Raw genomic sequence first — 19,800 nt, 5'->3', positions numbered from 1 at the left:
ACGAGGCCCGCCATGTTGATTTGAAACGCGTTAACTAGTCCTACTTTGTTTCACGTGAGCTCCCGAGACCCGCCATGTTGATATGCAACGCGTTATCTAGTCCTGCTTTGTTTCACGTGAGCTCCCGAGGCCCGCCATGTTGATATGCAACGCGTTAACTAGTCCTACTTTGTTTCACGTGAGCTCCCGAGACCCGCCATGTTGATTTGCAACGCGTTAACTAGTCCTACTTTGTTTCACGTGAGCTCCCAAGACCCGCCATGTTGATTTCCAACGCGTTATCTAGTTCTACTTTGTTTCACGTGAGCTCCCGAGGCCCACCATGTTGATTTGCAACGCGTTAACTAGTCCTACTTTGTTTCACGTGAGCTCCCGAGGCCCGCCATGTTGATTTGCAACGCGTTAACTAGTCCTACTTTGTTTCACGTGAGCTCCCGAGACCCGCCATGTTGATTTCCAACGCGTTATCTAGTCCTACTTTGTTTCACGTGAGCTCCCGAGGCCCGCCATGTTGATTTGCAACGCGTTATCTAGTCCTACTTTGTTTCACGTGAGCTCCCGAGACCCGCCATGTTGATTTCCAACGCGTTATCTAGTCCTACTTTGTTTCACGTGAGCTCCCGAGACCCGCCATGTTGATTTCCAACGCGTTATCTAGTCCTACTTTGTTTCACGTGAGCTCCCGAGGCCCGCCATGTTGATATGCAACGCGTTAACTAGTCCTACTTTGTTTCACGTGAGCTCCCGAGGCCCGCCATGTTGATATGCAACGCGTTAACTAGTCCTACTTTGTTTCACGTGAGCTCACGAGACCCGCCATGTTGATTTGCAACGCGTTAACTAGTCCTACTTTGTTTCACGTGAGCTCCCAAGACCCGCCATGTTGATTTCCAACGCGTTAACTAGTCCTACTTTGTTTCACGTGAGCTCCCGAGGCCCGCCATGTAGATTTGCAACGCGTTATCTAGTCCTACTTTGTTTCACGTGAGCTCCCGAGACCCGCCACGTTGATTTCCAACGCGTTATCTAGTCCTACTTTGTTTCACGTGAGCTCCCGAGACCCGCCATGTTGATTTCCAACTCGTTATCTAGTCCTACTTTGTTTTACGTGAGCTCCCGAGGCCCGCCATGTTGATTTGCAACGCGTTAACTAGTCCTACTTTGTTTCACGTGAGCTCCTGAGACCCGCCATGTTGATTTGCAACGCGTTAACTAGTCCTACTTTGTTTCACGTGAGCTCCCGAGACCCGCCATGTTGATTTCCAACGCGTTATCTAGTCCTACTTTGTTTCACGTGAGCTCCCGAGACCCGCCATGTTGATTTGCAACGCGTTAACTAGTCCTACTTTGTTTCACGTGAGCTCCCGAGGCCCGCCATGTTGATTTCCAACGCGTTATCTAGTCCTACTTTGTTTCACGTGAGCTCCCGAGGCCCGCCATGTTGATTTCCAACGCGTTAACTAGTCCTACTTTGTTTCACGTGAGCTCACGAGGCCCGCCATGTTGATTTGAAACGCGTTAACTAGTCCTACTTTGTTTCACGTGAGCTCCCGAGACCCGCCATGTTGATTTGCAACGCGTTATCTAGTCCTACTTTGTTTCACGTGAGCTCCCGAGGCCCGCCATGTTGATATGCAACGCGTTAACTAGTCCTACTTTGTTTCACGTGAGCTCACGAGACCCGCCATGTTGATTTGCAACGCGTTAACTAGTCCTACTTTGTTTCACGTGAGCTCCCAAGACCCGCCATGTTGATTTCCAACGCGTTATCTAGTCCTACTTTGTTTCACGTGAGCTCCCGAGGCCCGCCATGTTGATTTGCAACGCGTTAACTAGTCTTACTTTGTTTCACGTGAGCTCCCGAGGCCCGCCATGTTGATTTGCAACGCGTTAACTAGTCCTACTTTGTTTCACGTGAACTCCCGAGACCCGCCATGTTGATTTCCAACGCGTTATCTAGTCCTGCTTTGTTTCACGTGAGCTCCCGAGGCCCGCCATGTTGATTTGCAATGCGTTAACTAGTCCTACTTTGTTTCACGTGAGCTCCCGAGACCCGCCATGTTGATTTCCAACGCGTTATCTAGTCCTACTTTGTTTCACGTGAGCTCCCGAGACCCGCCATGTTGATTTCCAACGCGTTATCTAGTCCTACTTTGTTTCACGTGAGCTCCCGAGGCCCGCCATGTTGATTTGCAACGCGTTAACTAGTCCTACTTTGTTTCACGTGAGCTCCCGAGGCCCGCCATGTTGATTTCCAACGCGTTATCTAGTTCTACTTTGTTTCACGTGAGCTCCCGAGACCCGCCATGTTGATTTCCAACGCGTTATCTAGTCCTACTTTGTTTCACGTGAGCTCCCGAGACCCGCCATGTTGATTTCCAACGCGTTATCTAGTCCTACTTTGTTTCACGTGAGCTCCCGAGGCCCGCCATGTTGATTTGCAACGCGTTAACTAGTCCTACTTTGTTTCACGTGAGCTCCCGAGACCCGCCATGTTGATTTGCAACGCGTTAACTAGTCCTACTCTGTTTCACGTGAGCTCCCGAGACCCGCCATGTTGATTTGCAACGCGTTATCTAGTCCCACTTTGTTTCACGTGATCTCCCGAGACCCGCCACGTTGATTTGCAACGCGTTAACTAGTCCTACTTTGTTTCATGTGAGCTCCCGAGACCCGCCATGTTGATTTTCAACGCGTTATCTAGTCCTACTTTGTTTCACGTGAGCTCCCGAGACCCGCCATGTTGATTTGCAACGCGTTAACTAGTCCTACTTTGTTTCACGTGAGCTCCCGAGGCCCGCCATGTTGATTTGCAACGCGTTATCTAGTCCCACTTTGTTTCACGTGATCTCCCGAGACCCGCCACGTTGATTTGCAACGCGTTAACTAGTCCTACTTTGTTTCATGTGAGCTCCCGAGACCCGCCATGTTGATTTTCAACGCGTTATCTAGTCCTACTTTGTTTCACGTGAGCTCCCGAGACCCGCCATGTTGATTTGCAACGCGTTAACTAGTCCTACTTTGTTTCACGTGAGCTCCCGAGGCCCGCCATGTTTATTTGCAACGCGTTAACTAGTCCTACTTTGTTTCACGTGAGCTCCCGAGACCCGCCATGTTGATTTGCAACGCGTTAACTAGTCCTACTTTGTTTCACGTGAGCTCCCGAGGCCCGCCATGTTGATTTGCAACGCGTTAACTAGTCCTACTTTGTTTCACGTGAGCTCCCGAGACCCGCCATGTTGATTTCCAACGCGTTATCTAGTCCTACTTTGTTTCACGTGAGCTCCCGAGGCCCGCCATGTTGATTTGCAACGCGTTAACTAGTCCTACATTGTTTCACGTGAGCTCCCGAGACCCGCCATGTTGATTTCCAACGCGTTATCTAGTCCTACTTTGTTTCACGTGAGCTCCCGAGGCCCGCCATGTTGATATGCAACGCGTTAACTAGTCCTTCTTTGTTTCACGTGAGCTCCCGAGACCCGCCATGTTGATTTGCAACGCGTTAACTAGTCCTACTTTGTTCCACGTGAGCTCCTGAGGCCCGCCATGTTGATTTGCAACGCGTTATCTAGTCCTACTTTGTTTCACGTGAGCTCCCGAGGCCCGCCATGTTGATTTGCAACGCGTTAACTAGTCCTACTTTGTTTCACGTGAGCTCCCGAGACCCGCCATGTTGATTTCCAACGCGTTATCTAGTCCTACTTTGTTTCACGTGAGCTCCCGAGGCCCGCCATGTTGATTTGCAACGCGTTAACTAGTCCTACTTTGTTTCACGTGAGCTCCCGAGACCCGCCATGTTGATTTCCAACGCGTTATCTAGTCCTACTTTGTTTCACGTGAGCTCCCGAGGCCCGCCATGTTGATATGCAACGCGTTAACTAGTCCTACTTTGTTTCACGTGAGCTCCCGAGACCCGCCATGTTGATTTGCAACGCGTTAACTAGTCCTACTTTGTTCCACGTGAGCTCCTGAGGCCCACCGCACGGCGTCCATGGAGACGAGGCGCACGCCAGAGCGTAAGTCAAGTCTTCATTTTGACTTAGGACTTGTGTACCGCATTTTTAAAATGTGACTACGCCTATTCAGGCTATTTCAGTTTTATTTCTGGACCATGCCCTCTTACACAAATTATTGATTCAGGTATATCTTCTGAAGAAGGCTCAATTACTTGGGCTGAAACCTAGGTAAAGGTTTGTTTCATTACCACAATCGAGGCTGATAGTTTTTTATATATTAGATTATCACGAATGCTGACTGTGCTGCAATGTTGAAAGTACAAAAGGTTTTGCAAAGAGTTTTTCGCTATTTGCGGGGCTTGTTGTTGGACCACCAAGTACATCACCGAAACAGATGACTATTATCACGTAGCCTATGGTCACTGCTGACCATAGAAGCGTACAGAAAAAACGGCTGAGATTGTGAACTTTAACAAATTAAAGAGAATAACAGATAGAATAAAGATTTACAATAAGCGTCAGAGATTGAAAGTGACCAACTGCACAAATGGTGGCCCTATGCAGAGTATTATACTGGACGATGTAATTGAGTTAGAGTGGAGAGTCAAAGGAACTGGTACACCTGCCTAATATCAGGTAGGGTCCCCGCGAGCACGCAGAAGTGCCGCAATACGATGTGGCATGGACTCGACCAATGTATGAAAAAGTGCTGGAGGGAACTGACACCTTGAATCCTGCAGGGCTGTCCATAAATCCGTGAGAGTAGGAGAGGGGTGGAGATCTCTTCTGAACAGCACGTTACAAGGCATCCCACATATGCTCAATAATGTTGATGTTTGGGGAGTTTGGTGGCCAGTGGAAGTGTTTAAATTCAGAAGAGTGTTCCTGGAGCCACTCTGTAGCAAATCCGGACGTTTGGGCTGTCGCATTGTGCTACTGGAATTGCCCAAGTCTGTCGGAATGCCCAGTGGACATGGATGGATGCAAGTGATCAGACAGGATTCTTACGTTTTTGTCACCTGTCAGAGTCGTACCAAGACGTATCAGGGGTCCCATACCACTCCAACTGCACACGCCCCACACCATTACAGAGCCTACACTAGCTTACACAGTTCCCTGCGGACATGCAGGGCCCATGGATTCATTATGTTATCTCCATACCCGTACACGTCCATCCGTTCAATACAATTTGAAACGAGACTCGTCCTACCAGGCAAGACGTTTCCAGTCATCAATAGCCCACTGTCGGTGTTGACAGGCCCAGGCGAGGCGTAAAGCTTTGTGTCGTGCAGACATCAAGGGTGCACGAGTGGGCCTTCTGCTCCGAAAGCCCGTATTGATGATATTTCGTTGAATGGTTCGCATGCTGACGCTTGTTGATGGCCCAGCATTGAAATCTGCCGCAATTTGCGGATGGGTTGTACTTTTGTCGCTCTGAACAATTTTCCTCAGTTGTCGTTGGTCCCGCTCTTGCAGGATCTTTCTCCGGCCGCAGTGACGTCGGAGATTTAATGTTTCACCCAGTTCCTGATATTCATGGCACACTCATGGAATGGTCGTAGAAAAAATCCGCACTTCATCGCTACCTTTGAGATACTTTGCACCATCGCTCTTTCGCCGACTATAACACCACGTTCAAACTCACTTAAATCTTGATGACCTGCCAGTGTAGCAGCAGTAGCCGGTCTAACAACTGTGCCAGACACTCGTTGTCTTGCATAGCCGTTGCTGATCGTAGCGCCGTATTCTGTCTCTTTGCATATCTCTGTATTTGAGTACACATGCCTATAGTACAGTAGTTTCTTTGACGCTTCAGTGCAGTATTGAGATTGAGGTGAAGAAAGAACGTTTACAAGAGGTAATGAAAAAGAAAGCCGACGCGTGAATACGGCGTCGTGACGCGAAATCGCAGTTTGGTAAGTTCGCAAATGGCGGCCTCGTTCTCGTTAATGATAACGAGAAATCAAGCGAGATTGATGATGAGATTCCAAAATTTAAATTGATTTATGGTGGACCATTTAAGATTGCCAGTATACCTCACACGAATCCTTACTGTTTAGCTTTTCCTAATTCTGGCAAGCTGTTAGGTGTTCGTAACATTGCTGACCTGAAGTTGGATCAGACAAGAACTGATAATTCTGAGAAATACTTTCCAAAATTAATTCCAAATTTATTTCTTGGACCAGACTATCATCAACGAATTTTGAAAAAGTGTAACGAGAAATTTAGCATAAAGAGTAAATGTTCTGGAAGCAACTGAAATGAAAGGGAAACCGAAGCTGTGACCAATTTGTGTGAATGTCACTCTGGTATTTGCATCATCTATAAGTTTGTAAATAATATATTGTAGAAATTCTTTGATACCATGTATTATGTAGGCGAATACCGATGCACTCAGAAAATGTGTGAGTTTCAGGTCTGTGTATACGTGTGAATATGGACAATGTTGAGTTACCCACATTGACAGAAATATGAGGACTCCTTGAGATTACTCGGAAGTGCCTTTCGAAGCATGGAAAACAGGTGGACGTTCTGGAATGTCACAACACAAACTGAGAAATCAAGCGTGCCACTGTGCCATACGCAACAACGCCAGGTCGGCACTGAGCCTCTGCGGGCTCTTAGAACGCTGCGACGTCCTTTGTAAATAGGCGTGAGGAACGCGGTGTTTCCCTTTTCAGCACAACCTCTGTAAACCTTTGTTGTAGACATTTAAGTTTTCTCGGGACGCTTGCTTGAAACACAGAAACTCTCATAATGAGAAACGAAATCTGTTAATAATTATGATACTTATGAAAAATTGTCTAAAGTAAACATTGCAACAAGAGATTTCTTGTCTCGCTTCTTATTCTTTTAGTCATTTTTATATACCTTTAACTATATTCCTTACGTTTTCTTGTACAGCAGTGAGTGGAGTCTTCATTTCAAAAGTATTGTTTTTTTTTTAAATGTTATGGTATACTATGATGATTTGAGTTATAATGGTTCAAATGGTTCAAATGGCTCGGAGCACTATGGGACTTAACATTTTAGGTCATCACTCCCCTAGAACTTAGGACTACTTGAACCTAACTAACCTAAGGGCATCACACACATCCATGCCCGAGGCGGGATTCGAACCTGCGACGGTAGCGGTCGCGCGGTTCCAGACTGAAGCGCCTAGAACCGCTCGGCCACACCGGCTGGTTGAGTTATAATGCCACAGTGCAGTCATGCTAATTAAATGCCCTCACTTAATTATGACAATTAATGAGAGGCTTAATGAATGATTAACAAATTTTATGTAAACAAAATTGAATGCATTTACCCACCTGCATATCCTTTTGTATTCGTCGGACATTCCCCGATTCTTTTTTCCCTTAGGAAAAAACTCAAAGAATGTAGGGCATATGTACACCAAAAATGCAGATGAAATACCTTCTGTACCATACAAATTTTTTCGCCGTTTAATATCCGTTAATAACTTGTGCTGTATTTTTGATTCTGAATGTGTAAGCTTTATCACAGAAACTATATTTAATACATAACCGATTTAACGGTGTATTTATTTCTGTCTACACACATCAAAAAAAGTTTTGCATCACCTCAGTTCCGAGAGTTTCGTAACGTGTACAGAAAATTGGAATAGAGATCAACATAAACATCATTTCTGACCTTTTTATTGCTTATGAAAACCTCAAATTGCATGTTGTACCACCATACGGCGAGACCTGCAGTGGTAGTTGTCCATATTGCTGTACACACCGGTACTTCTAATACCCACTAGCACGTCCTCTTGCATTCATGCATACCTGTATTCGTCGTGGCATACCATCCATAAGTTCGTTAAGACAGTGTTCTGCAGATTGTCCCACTCCTCAACGGCAGTTCGGTGTAAATCCCTCAGGATGGTTGGTGGGTCACGTCTTCCATAAACAGCCCTTTTCAGTCTATCCCAGGCACGTGCGATAGTGTTCATGTCTGCAGAACATGCTGACCACTCTAGTCGAGCAATGTCCGAAGACGAATGTCTCGCCAATATGCTACCGATATGACTGCGCTACCGTTCGGAGGATGGCATTCGTGTGTCGTACAGCCATGAGCACCAGCGACGTACGTCGGCCCCACATAATGTCACCCCAAAACAGCAGGGAACCTCCAACTTGCTGCACTCGCTGGAGAATATGTCTAAGGCGCTCAGGCTGGCCGGGCTTCCTCCAAACACGTCTCCGGCGAGTGTCTGGTTGCAGGCATATGCGACATTCATCGGTGAAGAGAACGTGATGCCAATCCTGAGCGGTCCATTGGGCACGTTGTTGGGCCCATCTATACCACGCTTCATGGTATCGTGGTTACGAAGATACACCTCGCCATGGAAGTCGGGAGTGAAGTTGCGCATCATGCAGCCTACTGCGCACAGTTTGAGTTGTAATACGACGTCCTGTGCCTGCACGAAAAGCATTATTCAACAAGTTGGCGTTGCTGTCAGGGTTCTTCCGAGCCATAATCCGGACGTAGCAGTTATCCACTGCTGTAGTAGCCCTTGGGCGGCCTGAGCGAGGCATGTCATCGACAGTTTCTGTCTCTCTGTATCTCCTCCATGTCCGAACAACATCGCTTTGGTTCACTCCGAGACGCCTGGACACTTCCGTTGTTGAGAGCCCTTCCTGACACAAAGTAACAATGCGGACACCATCGAACAGTGGTATTTACCGTCTAGGCATGGTTGAACTACAGACAACACGAGCCGTGTACCTGTTTCCTGGTGGAATGACGAACTGATCGGCTGTCGGACCCCTCAGTCTAATATCCTCTGTTCGTGTATAGTTGTTCACATGTCTGGCCGAGTTTAGTGACATCTCTGAACAGTCAAAGGAACTGTGTCTGTGATACAATATCCACAGTCAACGTCTATCTTCGGGAGTTTTTGGGTCTGGGGTGATGCGAAACTTTTTTTTATGTGTGTATAATTGATCGTAATTATAATGAATATAATGTAAATTGCTGGGTAATAGCCAAGGGAAGTTCATTTAACTGTCCCGAAACCATCGAAGAAATGACAGTAGCTGTCCCATTGTTTATCTTTGCGTATGGAGTCTCTGTCGCGTTGCGAGGAGAGAGGAAGCAAAGTAGATTGAGTCATGAAAGAGAGCGGAAGTGTTTGTTGGGCACTCCCGCAGACACAGTGTGCAGCTATGACCGCGCCAGTGTATGCTCACCAAATTCGTTAATTCGCGAGTATTGACAGCACGGTAGGAGGGGACAGGCGGAGGAAGCTGCAACTGTATCTATTGCCTGCCCCATAATTATTTTTTCTATGCACCGTGTTTTTGCATTGGATGCCATCAATTAGACAGCAACCTTACACATCACAACAGACACCTACTTGGAGTACAAATATTGATCACGACCATTGTGGAATAATGTTAATTGTGAACAGTGCAGCCCCACACTGTGCGAATGTTTAACAGAATACAACGAATTCTACCAGATCAACTTGGTATTTTTGGTGTGAATGGTTGGTGTGAATGGCTCCTCTCCCTGCTAGACAACAATTATTAAGGAAACATCATTGCAGGCAGCGCACAGAGCAGCAGATCAACCGCCACGGGAAAGACCAAGTACGTGGGTTTAGGCACACGGTCGTTAAATATCCAGCCCCGTTCCTGTGTGTAAGGAGTGTTGTACAGTCTCGAGTCCTAAAGGCTAGCTTTTATTTGTACTGCATATCTACCACCTTTTCCTCCCAGGCGTGTTACAAGTCTTCTGTTTCCGCTCCAGTGGTTATTTGCTTAAATTTCTTTGCTATTACCTTTCTTAAGTTCTGGGGACTCAATGCCCTAGAGAACTGGCGACCGTTTAATTGTTTCATGCAGTAGTTTAGTTTATCTGGATATATCACAGTAACTACCATTAACGAAACGATAGGCAGATCAACATGAAGCTAACGAATTAAGCTGTGAGATGTGTGAGAATCAAAATTTTTACCAAATAATGTCGTTATAATCGATTGAGACAGACTGCAGGTCGGTTAGGGGCGCGTGACATTCAGTTTCACCTCGAGAGGTAACTGCGGTTGTCTGAGAGTTCTCACCCTGTTGGTCTTGATGTCAGATGCCGAACAGGACTCATGACTGGCCAGCGCAGGAAGCATTCACGGAACCTTATAAGGACTTACCAGGAAAACAGTAACAGAGCTATCACGGAAAATTTATCTACTGTAAGGAAGTTTCCAAGAATACTGGTGAAACAGAGAGAATTTTTTGGAGAGTTTAATACGTTGTATTTGAGTTTACAATCAGTTTACAATCAGATTCCAATAAATTCCATGAATACACGGGGACATCTGAGCCTACATTTGATTATATTTGGAAAAAGCTCGGTGCACACTTGAGAGTACCTGCACCAATTTCCATTCAACTATATTGCCAGAGGAAAAGCTTATAGTTACCTTGAGATAAGTAGATCTGAAATTTTTGTTGGTTTTTCACAATTTTATTTTTAACGAAAATAGTTTAAACAATTGCTTGTAATATAATTGCGTACGCTTCCGCGGCCAGAGTCAGTCGACATAAAAGTTTTCTGGGTGTGGTACCGCGTCATAACGTATGAAAGTACTGCTGCTGGAGAAAAACTAACGTTTTGGCCACGGTTGCCGCAGCCGTCTTCTGGGTCTACTGGTGCGTCTTAGCTATGCAGTGTCCTTATGTTTTGTTGTTACTGTTCACTACGCATGCCATTATGTCATAATTTTAATAGTTCGTTTCGTAGATCACTTAAGGAAGAAGGAGAGGGAATTTTATTTTAATAGGTTATTGCGGTGGAGGGAGAGCGTAACCCCTTTTGTGTATTGGCTCTTGTGTTATGTGCGATGATTGGTGGTCACCATTGAATGAGAAGTTGGCTGCGATTTACCAAATGCTGGACGTCTTCCCCGCGGCGGGAGTCACTCGCCGGTAGTGCTCGTTACTCGTGTTGACAGTACGGTCTGTTGGGCTCTAATTGCTGGCAACCAAGAGGGACAAACCTGAGTCCATCTTCTCTATTCATGTTCTTAGGGTGTTTAAGTATTTCGATGGCCCCTCTGATTTTGCGCTTCGTCATAACCGGCTGCTTGGCCAACACACAGGCTTCGCTGAAGCAGCCGGTTATGATGAAACGCAAAATTAGAGGGGCCATCGAAATACTTAAACACCCTAAGAACATGAATAGAGAAGATGGACTCAGGCTTGCCCCATCGTGGCTGCCAGCAGTCGGAGTCCAACAGACCGAACTGTCAACACGAGTAACGAGCACTACCGGCGAGTAACTGCCGCCGCGCGGCCGACGTCCATCATTTGGTAAACAAGAGACAACCGACGGTGTCCACCAGTCATGGCACATAATACAAGAGCCAACAGACAACAGAGGTTACGCTCTCCCTCCACAGCAATAACCTATTAAAATTAAGTTCCCTCTCCTTCTTCCTTAAGTGACCAATGTAACGAACTATCATTTTAAAATTATGACGTAATGGCGTGCGCAATGAACGGTAACAACACAATATAAGGGACTCTGCATGGCTGGAACGCACTAGTAGATCCAGACGACGGCCGCTGCAACCGTGGCCGAAACGTTGGTTTTTCTCCAGCAGCAGTAGTTTTACACATTATAACGCGGTACCATACCCAGAAAACGTTTATGTCAAATGCTTATTAACATCTTATAGTTTAAAGGCAAGCACAACAAAGGTAATTTGAGTAATGTGTGATGTGCAAATTATCAAGACTAATTTGTCTGATACTGTCATAGACTGGGAAGAGAAGAATAACCAGTCTGATTCTCACTCGCAGCTTCAGTCAACCACTCATCGATTTTTTTCGCTGAAAACACAATTTCTGTATTGTAGACAACTTCTTCAGAGAAGACAAAATACTCATGAGAAACATATGACACTCATCTTGTTTTAATTTCTCATGTGGTTCATTTGGCTCTGAGAACTATGGGACTTAACATCTGTGGTCATCAGTCCCCTAGAACTTAGAACTAATTAAACCTAACTAACCTAAGGACACCACACACATCCTTGCCCGAGGCAGGATTCGAACCTGCGACCGTAGCGGCCACGCGGTTCAAGACTGAAGCGCCTTTAACCGCACGGCCACACCGGCCGGCTCATGTGGTTCATTTTCACTTGAACTTTTCTCCATCAGTAAAAATATTTGATTTTGGAATGCCAGCATGTCTTATTGCTTCCTTTTTGTAGAGGCCAATGGGTTATCTGTGGGTTGAGATAATCCATCAGTCTCGTAATATTCAGCAAAGCAATCTCGGTAGACGAAATAATAGTTTGTCACTAGTAGCAAGAAATGTGCGAGACATGTTTGTGAATTACTTTTGTCAAAACAGTATGACACAATAAAAATGTTTATTTACTGTTAACATTAATCTTAAATGCTTACAATCGACCTATTTTTATATTGACAGTGACTAGACTGCCAAATTTCCGGCCTTTATTGTACCACTGTGATAATTTTTTTCAATGGACATAGCTCATTGCTCCCTGAACGCTCGAGAAACACAAATTGGGCTCCATCACATGTGCACCCGCTGCTGGACGCTGGTATTGCTAAATGCAAATGCCCCCCAAAATGCTTGCATTGAGGACACTACATCTAACCAAGTTTGCGTTGCTTGTTGCAGGGGATATCACAATCACGCTGCTTGCCCCACTCCGTTCAGACCATGCCTAAGGGCCAGACTTCAGCAGCTCAGGGAAACAATTTCTGCTAAGGAGACGATCATACTTGGCACTTACAGCACAATGAATTATAAATTAATAATACAAGAAAATGTTTTTAATGAAAAGTTTCGATTTTTGATTAGTGTGAAATTTATTAACTACAGCTACCTCAGCTGTAATTAGAATTATACAAATGTAGCATCGTAGCTGAATTGATTTTAGTCAACACTGGGTACATAGCCATGTAATTACATCTATACAAGTTCAGAAACTACTACTGGCGTGTGCTTAATTGTAGGCACAACATCTACCAGTAACAAGTAAGAATGTGTGGACAACATCAATCACGTTCCCAAACCTTGGCTTAACATTAATTTCATTTAACTTTTCTACTGTGGTCAACACCAAAAAAAAATCACTCATATGTATGAGAAATATTTCTGAGCTAATAGTAGGTTCACTCAATCGAAATTGGAAGTTAAAAAAATATGAGAGGATACAAAGTGAGCATCTGTATATGATCTACGAATTTGCTACAGATTCTAATTTGCAAATTAGTATAGCGTCTTTTGCATACTGTTTGCTCTTCCTGGAGCCTGTGTATGAATGTAGCCCATGCTTAGCGACCAACAATCGCGCAATATCACATCATTAGAATTATTGCCATTTAACATACACAAAAAGGAAGTAATATATAATGGGGTACTAAAAGGTAGTATTTTCGTAATTTTGAGTTCCACCAAAGTACAAAAATCACAAACATGAAGTTTTAACAGCTTATTGTTTTAGAAAGGAAACGTTCTTCTGATAACCTTGTTGAATTAGTTCCTTTATTTTCCAAGTTATTCACCAAATTGTGTATTCGCGATGTAAAGACGAAAACCCTTTAGCGATTATGAACTCCTTTTATTATTAACTTACAGAATAGGAATTTCAGCACCTTATTCGCAACATAGTACGGGGTGTCACAGGAGGAATAGTCAACATTTATGAGTATTACAGGAATTCTCATTTGAAACCAAAAACTTCATATGGACATATGTCGTACTTAGAGTGTTACTATGCAGACTGCAAATCATGTTATTGATTGAACACTAGATCAAATACTGCACTAGTATGAAATTTTCCCCTGGTAATTTGGTTATGCTTAGTGATCATACAAACTTTTACTAGCATCTGATGCAAAAGCTATTCCGAGGCTTCATATCAATTACGAGGTAATAATTATAAACAATTCTGTTGGTGGAACATTCCCAACTGAGCATTATACCAGAGGATGAAAATCCCGCTACAGTTGTAAAGTTCTTTTATTATCACACGACCGGATTCAGGCTCTTATAAGCCCATCTTCAGGTGTCGTAACATGGTGCTGTGACCCCCAAGAGCCGAGGTGGTACACTTTCACCGCGGCGCTCGGGGTCACAGCACCACGTTACGACACCTGAAAATGGGCTTACAGGAGCCTGAAACCGGTCGTGTGATAATAAAAGTAATAAATATAACTAATCTCTGAAGTATTTTCAGTCAGAATAAATTAAATGTCGTTAAAATTTGTTTATTTTCTTCAAACAAGAAAGAAACCTATGCTTCTGTGTCCTTTTCTTATTGATGCAGAGCTAGGTAGCACATACCGCATTTCCAGTTATGTACAGATACTAGGCATTGTACAGAACGAATAAAACAGTTCGCTTAGTAAATAAATTCCTATTACAAAAATAATTAATTGGTTGCTACTATAAATAGCCATAAAATCTTGTTGAGTGTCTAATACAGATTACTTTTTTGCAACAAATTCTGAATAAGAACAACATCCATCAGTCTCAAGACGAAATATTTAGTGAATGAAGATCAGTAATCGATTGACACGACAGAACCCACAGATATGATAACTACAGCCTTCACTGTGTATCGATTTCAATGCAAAAAACATTTATATTCCATTTAACAAAATTATTCTGTGATGTAAGTTATTTTTTTCATGATGATGGCAGCTCTTGAACTGATGGTGATACTATCTAGTGACCAGTAGTCAGCACTAATATTGCACTTTTAAAAATGGTTCAAATGGCTCTGAGCACTATGGGACTGCTGTGGTCATCAGTCCCCTAGAACTTAGAACTACTTAAACCTAACTAACCTGAGGACATCACACACATCCATGCCCGAAGCAGGATTCGAACCTGCGACAGTAACGGTCGCGCAGTTCCAGAATGTAGCGCCTAGAACCGCTCGGCCACTCTGGCCGGCTATTGCACTTTCAAATCGATATAGCAGATAATATCTATCTCGAGATACACGCTCATCTTTGCACAGGGAAGAAAAAAGAAAGAGGTACGTGTTAGTAATTACTGTTATCACCTGATACTCAGGTTGTTAAAGTTATTAGACATTGTTATAAAATGTGACTTAACAGCAGAGCTATATATCAGGGGAGAAACAATGTAACAGCCCCCATAACGTAGGCAAAATTCACGATAATCTGATGGTAAGACTAAGAAATGACGAGATCTAGCTAGCTATATGAAAATGTGGCTTACCATTTTGAGATCACACTGGTTCGTTACACTGTTTCACTGAAGCGCCTTTTAGTCTCCACTGTGTGATAAAGAATGTTAGCATTATTAGCAGAAGATGACAGGTGTTTTGTACAACAAGATAAAGTTAATGATTATGCATTGCGGTCACTGTACTCTTTGACTCACTTTTCGATTTTAATCGAATTAAGATATATTTTTGACAAAATAATACAGACAGTTTAGACTTAGATAGACATTGTTTACTTTTGTGCAAAGGTCAAACTATTCTTGTCGACAAGTGCACTTTAAGCTATAAGTTACATCCGTGGTAACACCTGTAAGTGTTCTGTCGTGTTATAGAACAAACTTTTATGTATATCGATAAATAATACACACAGTTTTGGTTTTATTGAAGTTGTGTACCAAGATCGAACTAAGTTCGTCGACAAGTGTCATTTATCCTGTAGGTTAAATTAATAGTGCTTTGAGTGGGCCACATCTACTTTTCTAACAGTACAGAACAATCAGGCTTGGTGGGAATGCCATGTCTATTTTGTACTCGAAATATTACGTATTTTGATAAATAATTTTATTTTAGTCCAAAGATCGTATTTTGGTTCACCATTAGAGATCTGAAATTGTACTTATATACTGTGACAAGCAACCTGTATGTGTGGTATGTTCTAGAAATCATTAGGTATATGATGAGCACTTTTAGTTTGATGCAAAGATCGTCTTTTCAGATACCAAACGTTCACCTCAGTGTGGAAGTTTGTTCCACCAATGCCTTTGGTGGTGTGGGCATTTTGTGTGTTTACAACTCATATTTGGAACATTATGAAGGCATGTATCTGTACTACGAAAATGTGTAATTTCAGTGACACACTTTGTTAACTATATAAACAAAATGCAACATTTTTTAGTATGGTTCCGTCTGCTAAAGTGTCGGAAAATGTAACGTTGGTGGATGACCATGCCACCACAGGTAGGCTGTAGTTCAAATGTGACGAAATCTATATTAGCTAGTCAGTAACACCAATTATATTTTTCTAGTGTAGAACATGAACCTTATTCATCGTGCTTTGTGAGGTGATGCGTTACTGAAAAACTTCTGAAAAGTCAAGGCAACGGATTTGTGTACCACAACTAAAATAGCTCCAAGTATGCCTACATGTTACAGAAAATTTAGACATGGAACAGACTTTCTCCTCTGTGTGGAACCTTGTCCAGCATTTTCTTTGATCATTTTGTGTGTTTACATACCGTATTTTGCTCGTTACGATTAGATATCTGTATTATTTAGCAGAGAAAGGGAATACAAGCTGAAATGATTTTGGAAACCCTCTGCGCCGTAGTTCCAATCAGTAAATGTCGCAGCCTTTCTTAAAAGACCATATTCGTGCACAGCCTCATGTATACCCAAAAACGAAGTATCAACTAATTGTTTAGCGTGTTATTTTTAGCAATATGTGCTATACGTTGTTATATGACAATTAGGCATGGCAATAACAATTTGTCAGTCAATTTGAGAGTCCACAGTCAAGTGACAGGCATCGCACATTATTTAAACTGTTCCATTTGCTGACAGTTTCAGAACAGTGATTCGGACTGCCTATTTTTTTGCATGTTTGCATGCTGAGATTTGTATTGTAAGTAACATGTGTTTTGCACTGTTATAGGCCTGGTCAGTTCGTGTTTGGGCAGAAGCTCGTTTAGGTCTGCTTAGGAAGTTATTTTAGCCACATGCGTTTTGTATAGTTGGATCACGTTTTTCTAGTGCAGAACTAATCTTCTTCCCCCCTAAAATGATGCTTTGTAAGGTGTAGCATTACTGAGCAACATCCAAAGTGTGGTCTTCGTAACACTGCCTGAAGAATGTTTAAAACTGAAATCCTGTGCTTGCGTGTTTGAATTTAATTCATCTTACACTAAGTGTGTGGTGTATTAATCGGAATAAGCTTGTTCACATGAGTTGTTCAACGTGTAAGCTAGATCCTTAATCCCTAGTTACCCCAGTATTGTCACACTTTTATCTGTTTTTAATTAATAGAATTATACCGGCCTTTAACATTTTTAGAGGAATGTTTTGTGACTGTAAGGTGTTATTTGACATATTTTCCATTCTGATTTTTGTTTTTCTGTATTATCATGTCAGCTTTTTGTACATATGACATCTAATGTTTTAGATGAAATCACATTTTATTCTAACAGGGGATTTTTTTTATTCCATTAAAATTACTGTGTATAATTACTACACAATGCGTTAGAATAGATAACAGCATATGTTAACTTAAAATGCTAATAATTAGGGGACTGATGACCTCAGATGTTAAGTCCCATAGTGCTCAGAGCCATTTGAACCAGCTAATAATTGTTACAAAGCACAACACATGTGTGGCAATTTAATTTCGCTTCGTTGGTTCCACTGAATGAAGTTCCTTCTGACAAGAGGCAAAACTTCTCGTCATTGATTGTCTGCCTTCGCAACTGCTTTCTCTGTTTTGCATAATGTTTGCGTTTCGCCTTCCGTGGTAAAACCGTTCTACTTGTTCTTCAGTGATAGTGCCCAGGTTTTCAGGTAAAAAATCAGTATGCCAAGGTAGAAAATTAAACTTCACACTCATGTTACACCCAAATTTCATGAAATCTGGCAACATTGTTTTAATCGTGGTTTTGTAATTTAGATGTTTGTTGTCGCTCCCGAAATTGGTCACTACTTCTTCAAAAAGAATCAAAGCCCTTTTCTCCACCGGATGCATTGTACTTTCAGACAAATTATCTTTCATTAAATTTCTGATCTGTGGCCCCACAAGAAGCCCTTAGTAATGTTTCTCATAAGATACTTCCGGAAATCTTGTTACGAGTTACATGAAGCAGTCACAATTTCTTGGAAATGTTGTTTCGTTAGTCCAAGCGTGATTTGAAAAGAAGATCATTGTATCTTGGATGGTGGAAAAACTAGTTCATTTATTACATTCTATGAATTCAATTGGAGGGTTTTTCTTTCACCCCAGTTAGTTGCCTCCAAAAGCCTGTTTTTCGCTTGGCTGTCCCATTCACAAATGACATAAGGCATTTTTCTGAAGCCGGATTGTTGACGTAGTACCGTGCTAACTGCTTTCAAATCCCCACATATTGTGCCAAAATATTTCTCATAGTTCCTGTACTTCAACACAGCTTTGAGGTTTTCATATTGTGGGAAGCAAGTAGGCCCAAGGACAAATAAAAGGCTGCCATCTATAGATTGAGTTACCAGTAAAATAATATCCGTCTACTGAAAACACTAAAATTACAATTTGACTAGCTGACAAACCTGGCATTGCCGAGTATTCATTTTTCCAATTTTCTGGTAGATACGGCAACAAAAAATGAACTGTATTTGTAGTGAAGTATCGAAAAAATTTCATTTCCATGTATTCGTGAAAACACCTTTGAAATTATGAAACAGTCGTATCAAAGAAATGTGCACGATGTACCGATGTATAAGTACAGTATTCAGATTAAGAAACGTGATCACGGATGGTTTCTGTACACTCGACTCAGCTAATTCGCGTGTCTACAAAGCGGTTCTGTAAACGTCTCTATGGCAACAGCTCTTCATAGCTCTATAGACGGCCGTCGTTTCCGCCTACAACTGTTCGCGCTGCATAGTTGAAAGCTGTCGAAGGCGTTTCAAGGTGTCAGGGATTTCCTTAAGTTGACTGACTGTTGGAGTGCCTTATTGTTATCAGTAAAGAATAAATGTATTAAAATTTCATGCGTGTTGTGGCGTTTTTTTCACACATCTCAGTGTTTTTGACGTCATATCTCTCGAACTATAAGTCGTGTAGTAATATATTTGTGTAGGCACATTCAATGGCATATGTGGATACTGACAGCGAAATATGTTGTGGGCAAAGACGTAAAAAATTTAAACGTCTTAACACGATGCGGTAGTTTTTGCGCGTCTCAGTGTTTACGATGTCATATCTCCCGATATATATGTCCTACAATGATATACTTTAGCAAGTACATTCAGTGGTATATTGGATACTGTCTACAAAATCTGTTGCGCATATAAGTAGTAGAAAAGAAGTAATAAATTTAAATTTCATGCGCAATGCGGCAGTTTTTCATAAATCTCAGTGTTTATGACGTCATGTCTGCTGAAAAATACGTGGTTCCATGATGTAGTTTTTAAAGCGCATTTAGCGGCATACTTGGATACTGCCTAAGATACATATTGCTAATTCAATACGTCACACACGACATGGCAGTTTCTCACGCATCTCATTGTTTAAGACGTCATTACTTATCTCCAGAACTATAATAGGTAGTTGGTTCTTACCCCCACAGCGATTGTTGCCTGACAGTAAGGGCTACGTGTACTAGTCTTGTTTGAAACTGATCTAGGTGGCTTGGAAGGAAATGTGGAACTTACATACATACATACATACACATACACACACACTCACACACACACACACACACACACACACACACACACACACACACAAACACTGCATTTTTATAATATGTATGGACTTACAACAAGGTACAGTCATTAAGCCTATGAAAATATTAGCCCCAAAAATTATAACTACAAAAAAATTTAAATTCTAGCACCACGTTTAATATTGTAGCATTA

The sequence above is a fragment of the Schistocerca nitens genome, chromosome 2 (assembly GCF_023898315.1).
Source record: "Schistocerca nitens isolate TAMUIC-IGC-003100 chromosome 2, iqSchNite1.1, whole genome shotgun sequence".
Lineage (NCBI taxonomy): Eukaryota > Metazoa > Arthropoda > Insecta > Orthoptera > Acrididae > Schistocerca > Schistocerca nitens.
This window is presented reverse-complemented; position numbering follows the sequence as displayed.